Below are 10516 nucleotides of genomic sequence, written 5' to 3'. Positions count from 1 at the left end.
CAAAGGACACTGTCACTAAGACAAAAAGGCAACCCACTGACTGGGAGAAGATCTTCACCACCCCCGCAACAGACAAAAGTCTGATCTCCAAAATATATAAAGAACTCAAGAAACTAGACGTTAAAATGCTAATTAACCCAATTAAAAAATGGGGCACTGACCTGAACAGAGAATTCTCAACAGATGAAATTCAAATGGCTAAAAGACACTTAAGGATCAGGGAAATGCAAATCAAAACAACTTTGAGATATCATCTTACACCTGTCAGAATGGCTAAAATCAAAAACACCAATGATATCCTTTGCTGGAGAGGTTGTGGAGAAAGGGGTACCCTCATCCATTGCTGGTGGGAATGCCACCATACCTTTAATACATGAAGTAGCTCTCAAGTGTTAGGTAGAGAAGTGAAAAATTAGATCTTTATTCTAAAACTCTGGTGTGTTTTTATGTAGAATGTAGACTGGGGGAAGATAATGTGGAGGTCTTGGGAATTTATTTGTAAGATGATGGTAGCTTGATCTTAGGTGAAAAGAGTGGAGTTATTGAGAAGGAAACAGGTGAGAAGATGTGGTTAAGAGGTCAAATTGCAAAAAACGTCAGTGGACTCGACCAACTGTGAAATAAATATGCAGAAAGGTGCCAAGATCTAGGTTCCGGGGATAAACATTAGATGAAAAATACTAAACTATGCAGAAGGGTAGATGAGATATAGGTGAATGTTTAAGAAGAAACAACTTCATCTCAGAATACATTACAGTTAAACTACCGGAGGGATGGCCAAGAGAGTGGTGGGAATAATGACGAGGACAAAGATAGACCCAGGGTGGAAATGGTAGAGAGAAAGAGAAGGATGGAGGTGGAGAGACAGAGAGATAGAAACACACACATGACTCATGTGTGTATGTGTGAGAGAGAGAAAGAGAGAGACAGGGAGAGAACACAAAGAAGGCTAAGACAAACCTTAAACAACCTCAGAATTAAAGACAGATTGCATGCATGAAGTATTCCAAGTGAGTCTGTTTGGAACAACAGTTGGAGAATGTGTAATTGGAGAAGCCAAGAGAGTATTCCCAGTAGGAAAATTTTGATAAAAAAGCACCTGATGGGAGGATTGGAAAACGGACGTCACGTTTAGTAATATGGATGGAAAGCAGACATTTATAGCCTTAGCAAGAACAGATTTTAGATAAGTCATGAGAACAGAAGCCAGAATGAAGCCACCTGGCTGTAACCTGCTCTTGAGTGATGAGAGTGGGGGTTAATAAGAACTGGATAGGTGGGAGAGGTGGTCAAGAGGAAAAACCAAATAAAGGAAAATAAGTTGACAAGATTGAATGAGAAGTTAAAAAATGGGAAGATGCCAGGCTCCGGTTACCTGGAATAACAATCGGCTGGATACTATGAAACAGTGGACGTGTGTATCCGTGATGCAGGTTGCTTTGGCAGAAATGAATGCTGACTGGAAAAACATGTTTTGAATAAAAATTGTTATGACTTCGAAAGAGAGCAAGGTCGGTATCTGAAGAGGCATAGACAACTGGAGGAGGGGGGCTGCTGCTGTTACACTGATTTTTAAAATAAGGGAAGCAAGTCTTTTGTAAATACCTGTAACAAGTGTCGAGGGGAAGCGATATTTTGAAGTTATTACCACATTGTGGAGAAACCACAGAAATAGCTGGCAGGGAGACAGATGCCAGAATGACAGTAAGAAAACACACCCCTAACGTGCCAGAAGAGGGATCCAGACACCATAATAACAGCAAAGTACCTGAGATGTGCCAGGGCAGGGATACAGATGCCAGAGTAGCAGCAAGAACAGCAGCAGCAGCAGCAATAGCAACAACATGGCCCACAAGTGCCAGTCAGTGCTATTTCTTTATTTATATCAGTTTAACTGACAGAGCGCCTGAGAGTGGAGGCTCAATGAGGCCGGAGCTCTTTTGTGTTTTTTTTTTTTTTTCCTTGTTGTAACCCCAGTGCCTACACCTGTGCGCAGAAAGCCTTCAAAAAATATTTTGCAATCAGCAAAATAAATTAGCTTGGGTTGTTGCAATTTTATTGGTGAGTGAACTGAGAACTAGTGAGGTCGGGTAATGTCCCTATCATGAAGGCGACGAGTGAGGGCATCCAGATTCCTATGTGATCAAGATTATTGATTAGCAAGGCAAGCTGCCTCACCTTTGGCATCATATGAGATGAAGCATACAACTTTAAAGAATTTGTATGGTCAACATCTTATACTCACTAAGGGATTCTGAACTGTAAACTTCAAGCTTTTCTAAAAGTTTAAAGGGTGCCAATGTCTGCTTAACATCAGTTTGATTACCAATGGAAAAAATTCAGTGCCAAGCTATCTAGGTCTGAACTTCAGAAACAGCCAACAAACTCTGGTCCAATTTCTTTTTCCTCTTAACAGTGCAGCATGCTAGACCTGGCCATCTCATTCATTAGCATGTGTATGTATGCTCTTGTTCTGAGCTTGGGATGAAATTGGTGGTGGTGGTGGTTCAGTGCAAGACACTTCCCAAACTTGTGTCGGTAATGACCATTAATGTTTTCTTGGGTTTTTGTATTTCTGCCTCTAGATTCCTTGACTACATCCTCGTTTCCTTTTAGCTTTTTAGAGAAACTAGTATCTCCTGAAATTGTGGAGACAAGATTTCCAGACAGCCAGGGGTTGTGCCACTCTGAGACTCTCTGAGCACTCTACGTTTCAAACCTGAGTGTGGAACAGAAGTTGCTTTTGGTGAATGCAAATGGTCACTCAGGCGTGTCAAGAAATAAAAGGAAATAATTTCAAATTCAAAGACTCAAGCCTATGAAAAGTAAGAAATCCTAACAAAACAAGGAGGGCAGTGCTTTCTCTGGACATGCTGATTTTGTTCCAACAAGAAAGTCAGAATTAGGAATGTTATATTTAGCATTTTATATTTGGTTGAGTTCTAGAGTAAATGATCCTCACTCCCATTCTCATATGTGAATTCTACTCTCATATAATCTTTGCTCACTTAAGAAACACTAGAGAACTTGTCCAGGTGTTGACTAGAGGTTGTTAGCAGGCATGACCCAAGGAAGTGGAATTTGACATCAGGACACTTGTACTGAATCCAAGAAGCGTTATAATGAGCACTGTCACAAAACTGGGCATGACAAGTCTCGTTGCTGATCAGAAGTGTGGGAGTGTAGTTATTTTAGACTGTCTTAATTCTCTGCCTTTGAGGTTCTGAAAATGGGCTCAAACTTATAGCTTAACTTTGTGCTCCCAGAATCCTGTGTGATAACCGCCATGCCTCCCACTCTCCTATATTATCCTTGTTATGTTCTTCCAATTATATCTGTGGAATGATACATATTAGAATTTCTATGGTAGAGCAAAAAGGCTACTTAAAAAAATACGTTGTATTTTCCTACTTACTAGCTAAGAATTTCTTAGTTTTATGTGTTCCTGTACCAAGTTTTGCAAAGAGAGAAATGACAGTCTCTGTTCTCCCAAAATCAGACGTTTCAAGTTAGGTAACTGTGCAGCGCTTATTTGGCCTTCTGTGGTGTAACCCAATGGCAGTTCTTCCCTGATGTGGAAATGGACTCATGGTGTCCTGCTGAAGGAAGAGAGGAATTCAGTGTTCTATATCAGCTCTTCTATGTTTTCTTTTAATAAGTGAGTCAACTTTCTGGAGTCCGTACTTCCACATTATAACATGAATAACTATTACAAAATGGAATGTATTTGTTGTATTCCTTGTAGGCTCTAAGCACTTAATTTTACCCAAGATATAATACTGAGCTAGATAGTCTACGCTACTGTCTTCATGTAGTATACACATATACCACACTATACTGTAGATGAGAAATAACTAATCAGACTTGTATTAAAATTATGAAATTAATATCAATGAGAATATAAGCTCCAAGATCTTTTGCCATTGAATTTATCAAATTTTTAAATTAAAAATATTTGCATTTCTTTGATGGATAATGATTATTTGACTTCTATGGCTTTAAAGGTTTTCACTTCTTAGAACAACACTACCCTGTTGATATTGACTTAGTCTTCAAGATCCAGATTGAGCATTATCATCCAGGGAAATCTCTGAACTTACGAGTTTTATAGAAAAATCTTCCTCAAGTGTTCCTGGCACTCAAATGCATCCTGCAATCAATCATATCTTGATTCTGTTTGTTTGCCAATACCACTCTTAAGATTTGAACGCATTAAGTGAAAGAACCTCATCTTTTGCTTTTCATTCCCTGAACACAGTCTTATGTTTGGCAACTCTTCTATAAATTTGGTAATATTTTGAACATCACCTTAACTCAATGCCTCCTAGGTGCCAGATGATGTGATTTATTTTTGTCAGCTTTTTAAAATTTCACAACCACCTTGTACTATGTTTGTGCATTTGCTGTCTCCCTCTAGAGATAGAGAAACCAGCGCTCACAGGAGCTTGGCAATTTTCTCTAGGAAATACAGATAGAAAGACGAAAACTAAGGTCAAAACTGATTCTACATGGTTTTCTTTTTTTTTTCTACCATACCATGAAGAGTCCAGATTTTACTGCATTAACATATATATGTGGGGCCTACCATTTGCAAAGTGATACCTTTTCTAAGAAGTGCAAGTCTTGTATTAAAGAATGCTTTCCCGGGGACATATGTATGTATTTTTGAGGTATTTGGCACCATAGGTGGAAAGACAACACACTTATTCAAATCAATGGATGTATATGCACAGACACCTCTGTTGAGTATGATCAGGGCATGCCTAATCTGCTCTGCATCCCTCCCTAGGTCACATGTGTTCATACATGTATGTATGCACGTGACATATGTGTGTGTGTGTGTGTACCTCACCAAGGCAATTCTGTGCATCAGATCACCTAGAAAACTAAGACGAAGCAGACAAATACTAGGAGAGTTCTTATCTAGGACCTTGGAAATCTTAAGATAATTCTAAAACCAAGATTGTTTCCATAGCTTTCAAGTGTATAGCTGTGACTTTGGGGGTATGGCCAATGTTGGCCCTTACAAGATGTTTGGCAGTATTAACTAGAGTACATGTCTGTTGACCAGATTTTAAAAGCAAAACAAAACAGTCTTTGTTTAAAGGAAGTCTCAAGTTCCCAGTTGATTAGATTTAATGAGAGTCAGTTAAGATACTGAAGCTCAGCTTCCCTGAGATGTGGGACATGCTCCTGGAACACAGCTTACACAGGAGTTAGGGCTAGGTTTAGGGTTGGGTGTTAGGGAGTTATGGGGTCATGAGTTTGGGTTAGGGGAAGTTTAGAGGGTTAGGGGATGAGGTTAAGATCAGCCAGGTTAGGGTCAGTGCCAGTGATTTCAAAGATTCCCAAGCACAGCCTGGTAATTCTGACAATTATTGGTTCTTTTTCATCTGGAGAAAGTGGTATTTCATAGAAAATGTTGGTGTTTCTCCAAAGTGCCAGCATTTGTGCTGCAATAAACTTTTACATTGTACAATGTAGAACAATGAAAAGCACAAGGATGATGGGGAAGTGGGTAGGGGGAAGACTCTCAAACTTGTGACGTTTGGAAATAAGAGCATCAGGACAGCAAACCATAACAAAGACAAAGATTCCTACAAGGTTTTTGACTTAGACATTCTTCATATTCACCAGCATCCAGCCAGAGAAGCATTCTGTTGTCTGCAGCCTTAAATTGTGGGTTGCTATATATTCCTATGAGATATGGGGCTCCAATCATGGATTTCTATGTATTCCTATGAGATGTGGGGCTTCAATTATGGATTTCTATGTATCCCTATGAGATGTGGGGCTCCAATCATGGATTTCCATGTATTCCTATGAGATGTGGGGCTCCAATCATGGAATTCTATGTATCCCTATGAAGTGTGAGGCTCCAACTGTGGCATTCTATGTACTTCTTGGAGATATAAGGAGCCCAATCTGGAAAAGTTTAAAAATTTACAATGTATGTGCATACACAAACACACAAGGATAAATACATAACACACAATGCACACACACACACACACACAGAGAGAGAGAGAGAGAGAGAGAGAGAGAGAGAGAGAGAGAGAGAGAAACTCAGTCAATAGCTCATAGACCAGTGATGCAGTATTTCCCTTTGAATGCTGTGAATATGTTTTATTCCCACTGGTTAATAAAGAAGCTGCTTTGGCCTATGGCAGGGCAGAATAGAGCTAGGCAGGAAAACTTAAATGAATGTGGGGAGAAAGAAGGCAGAATCTGGCAAACGTCATACAACTGCCGAAAGAGAAAGATGCCAAAACCTTACTGGTAGTTAACAGTCTCGTGGTGATACATAGATTAATATAAATGGGGTAATTTAAAAAAGAAGAGCTAGCTAGCAATATGCTTGAGCCAAACAGTATTGTTATTAATATAGTTTCTGTGTGATTATTCAGGTCCGGGAGACCAAGAAACAAAGAAACAGTCTTGATTCACAGATCAGCAGTATAGCAAGTGTAGATTTTAAGAAAGATGTAGAAAAGACAAGAAGAATACATGACCTTGATAACCCTAGTGAAATTTCAACTATGTTACTAGACCTTCAAGTGAAGACTCAAATAATTGATTTAAATGTCTGTTGTCCATTAAATGTATCTTCCTCTCTTTTCTTTTGCCTTCTCTCTTTCCTTGCTTTCTTTCCTTTATTTTTCTGCTCTTCTACTAATATTTTCTTGTTTTGGTGTTTCTTTATTCGTTGAATATTAAATATTTGTACTGAACTAAGAAAATTGTTGCCTCCTAAAGATGAAAACGCGAAGCCGAGTTTGGAGCGTGTGTAGGAGACGGTAGTGACCTAAAACCAATCCCATAAATCAACGGATGGTTGGCAGCACCAAGAAGAAGAGCTGCTTTCAGGAGGAAATAACCTCAGAGGAACGAGAAGGCTCAAAAGGATGAAGAGGAAGGGAATGTCTTACCGACAGAGGCACCTGCTGTTAAAAAGGCTCTGCCATCTGGGTGACCACCGCCCTGTTGAGGTCGAAGAAGGGGAGGGGTATAATAGAAAGTCCCCACTCAGAAGGGTTTTAAAGACAGATGCGTGAGGACTGGCTGGCCAGGTCTGGGATAAGGAGTCACACCTCCACTGCAGACAAACAGTAGTCACGGAAATATTCTAAACCAGGATATCAGTGATGTGGCTGAATTGACATTTTGCCGATGCATCCGTAAGCAGAGTATCGTAGCCCCGATACCTACATTTTACGTTTGTTGCCGTTTACATCGTCACCGTATTAGCCCCGTGAGGGAAGAGCAGCCCTGGTGTTTGCATTCTTATTGCCATGCTGTTGATAGAAGGAGGCCCCCGAGGAGGAACTGTACTTCTTCTTCTTCGTTTCAGTACGTTGGTTTCGTTACCCACTTTTCCTGCATGAGATATTACAACCCGTGAAATCAGATCGTAGCTGCTAAACAAAGCCAACAGATAAAATCATTTGATGTTTCCTGGACTGTAAATCCCTCACGTTGCCGACTTTCAATCTGGAAACAGCTTCTCGGTCCTCCTGAGCTCTCGTTTGCTTCAGTTACACTGAAGGTATTGTCAGGTGTTTCTGCCTCATTAAATGCACGTATCCCGAAGATGTAACATCAAAATGAAAACTGAAAGGGGAGTTCATTGGAATTAGCAAAAGAATAAAAGTAAAAAGAGTTAGAGTTTTGGCAATAGAACACCTACCTGAGACCACATGGACTTCTTTTCTTGGCAAACATGACCTCTCCTAAGAATTTTCCTGAATAATTTAACCCTTCCCACATGCACTCTTTATCAGCCCTGATAAGATAACAACAACACCGTGTGTTTCTTTATGTAGGAGGTTTTGTCAAGCTGGTCACACTCCCTCCTGCCCTTCTCTTGCCTAAGTCATAGCAACGTAATATTAAAAACGTAAGTGAGTGTTTGGTGCTTAGTCCTAAGTGAATCAATTATACTGTGCCCTGCAAGACTGAGAGAGCATCCTAAAGAGCATGGAGAAAGACTGTGAGAACCGGAGGGTCAGGAGTACTAGGACACACCACCCTCCAAAGACGACATGGCATCTCCTATCAGGAACACTCAGCAGTCGTGGCTACCCACACAGAGCCTACACAAGACTGAGCCATTCGACATTCCATCATGGATGAGGCATGTTGCCCAGGAGCTCCTATCCTTTCCTGAGGAGCAATTGAAGATCTGTCTATACAGGGAAGGTTGTCAGCTTCGTCACTGGTGCAGCCACTGGTGAGCTCCAACATTATTCAAACTTTAGCAGAAACACCTATGCAAGATGATGCAAGCAACCTCAATTAAACTTAGTGGGTCTAAACAAAAAGACACAAATGTAAGAGGGAAACTAGTTAGAAAGAAGAGGCTTAGAGGAGAGGGAAGAAGGTAGAAGAGGGTAATGGTAGTAAATATAATCATTGAACATATATGTATACATATATATCCATTTATATAATGTACATGCTGAATCATGAGAGTATCTTTTTGTCATTATTTTTGTTTTCTTGTTCTTGTTCTTGGAGAAGTTCTCTCTCTCTCTCTCTCTCTCTCTCTCTCTCTCTCTCTCTCTCTGTCTCTGTCTTTCTTTCCCCCCCCCTCTCACACACATATTCACAAGTACACACATTCATATATTGCATTCTAGTTATTATCACCCCTCCCCTTACCACTCTTCCACTCCTGTTCTCTCTTACAAGGTCCTTTTAATATATTATATTCATATGTTAAATATAATATATTAATTTAATTAAAATACATAACATATATATGGGAATATGTATTAATAAAAATTTTAAAAAATCATTTATTATTGTGAGTTTTTCTTTAGAATTTATTGCAAACACTGAATACTTCCTGGTGAATTTTTCCTAGAATTCACCCCCCAAGTCTGCTTTGCACCCCCTTTAACTCTGCCTACTTCCCCAGCAGAATTTCACTAAGGACATTATCTTCCTCAGCCTGCTTTCTATACTTCTGATGGGAATGATCATTTTGGCACCTTCTCTCTGTCAAGAGTACTGAAGACAAGAAAGTAGCTCTAAGTTTTCCAGTAGCCTAATTGACTGTATTTTCACGGTCTCAGAGTAAGGTGGTTGGTTCAGAGGAATTGCCGTATCACAAAAGTGTATGAGACAAGAATTCTCTCTACATTTTTGTCGTGATCAAGATGATAAATGGGCACCATAGAAACATATATGGGACTCAATCATTTCATTTTTTCGCTTAAATTTTTCTTATTTTCTTTTTGTACTGACTTTTTTTTTTAAAAAGAAATTCTCTCATACATTATATCCATACTGCAGCCTCCTCTCCTTTTGCTTTTCTCAGTGCCCCCCCACTCCTCTCCTCTTTCCCAGACTCACTACCCTTCTGTTTCTCTTTGAGGGCTTGTGCTCAACCATATTAAATTTGAAGGCTGATAATAAATACTTTCATGGACAAACAGATGGTTTTGCTTAAACTGAGGGGTCACAAAACAGAAACTAAACAAAAAGCCATGAATGTGGGAAAGGAACTTGGAGAGGGGTGAGGAGGAATGGGAGGGAGATATGAGGGTGAGGGCAACCAGGATGCAATATGTACCAGTATATNATACATATATATGAACTGGCAAAGGACAAATTTAACAACAATAAAAAAGATAGTCTCATGATTTAGAATGTGCCATTTATCAGATGGTGACTAAGGCATTTTAACAAGAACGCGGTCTTAGCATCAATCTCTTCATCAGAAAGTGTCACATATGAGGGAACATTCTAACATAGATGGAGAATGCACAGGTTTGGAAATGGTTTAGAGAGTCATATATCCTCCATGAAGACATGGAAAGACTTGGAAATAATACATAAAGGAAAGACAGAGCACAGGACTGAGAAGTGAGTAACAAGGGAATGGCAAGCAAAGACTTAGAATAATGTTAAAAAGTGAAAGGAGAGAAACGTACAGAAAGTACAGTTTTTTCAGGCAGTTAAAACTGTGAGGACTTGGGACCATAGCAGACCACACAGTTTGGGTAAGGAATGGACACAGGGAGTATCCCACACTCACTAACGCTGTATTGTCTCTAATCTCCTTATACATATGAGTTTTTCAGTCTTTCCAAGAATGAGAGAAAACATGATTAAGTAACTAGAAACAAAAGAGTTACAACTTATAGTGTCGATTACATTAGAAAAGAAGGGAAGTGAATAAACCCCCAAAGTTTATAGAAATAGAGGGACGTTAGGAGAGGTATTGGGGTGAACTCCCTCCTGTGGTACAAATGATTTGAGTTTTAGGCCCATGTGTTAGAAGGCAAGGTGGGAAGTGATTCAATATTGCGATATTACATCAGTAAAGAATTAACATCTAAGTATAGGATTTTTTTTTGAGACAGAGTTTCTCTGTGTAACAGCCTTAGCTGTCCTGGAACTAGATCTTATAGACCAGGCTGGTCTTAAACTCACAGAAATCTGCCCGCTTCTGTCTCCTGAGTGCTGGGATTAAAGGCATGTGCCACCACTGCCCCGATTAAGTATAGTG

This window comes from Alexandromys fortis, unplaced genomic scaffold, assembly GCF_014885135.2.
Source record: "Alexandromys fortis isolate MF-2015 unplaced genomic scaffold, M_Fortis_MF-2015_v1.1 scaffold_281, whole genome shotgun sequence".
Classification (NCBI taxonomy): domain Eukaryota; kingdom Metazoa; phylum Chordata; class Mammalia; order Rodentia; family Cricetidae; genus Alexandromys; species Alexandromys fortis.
Note: the sequence above shows the minus strand (reverse complement) of the source record.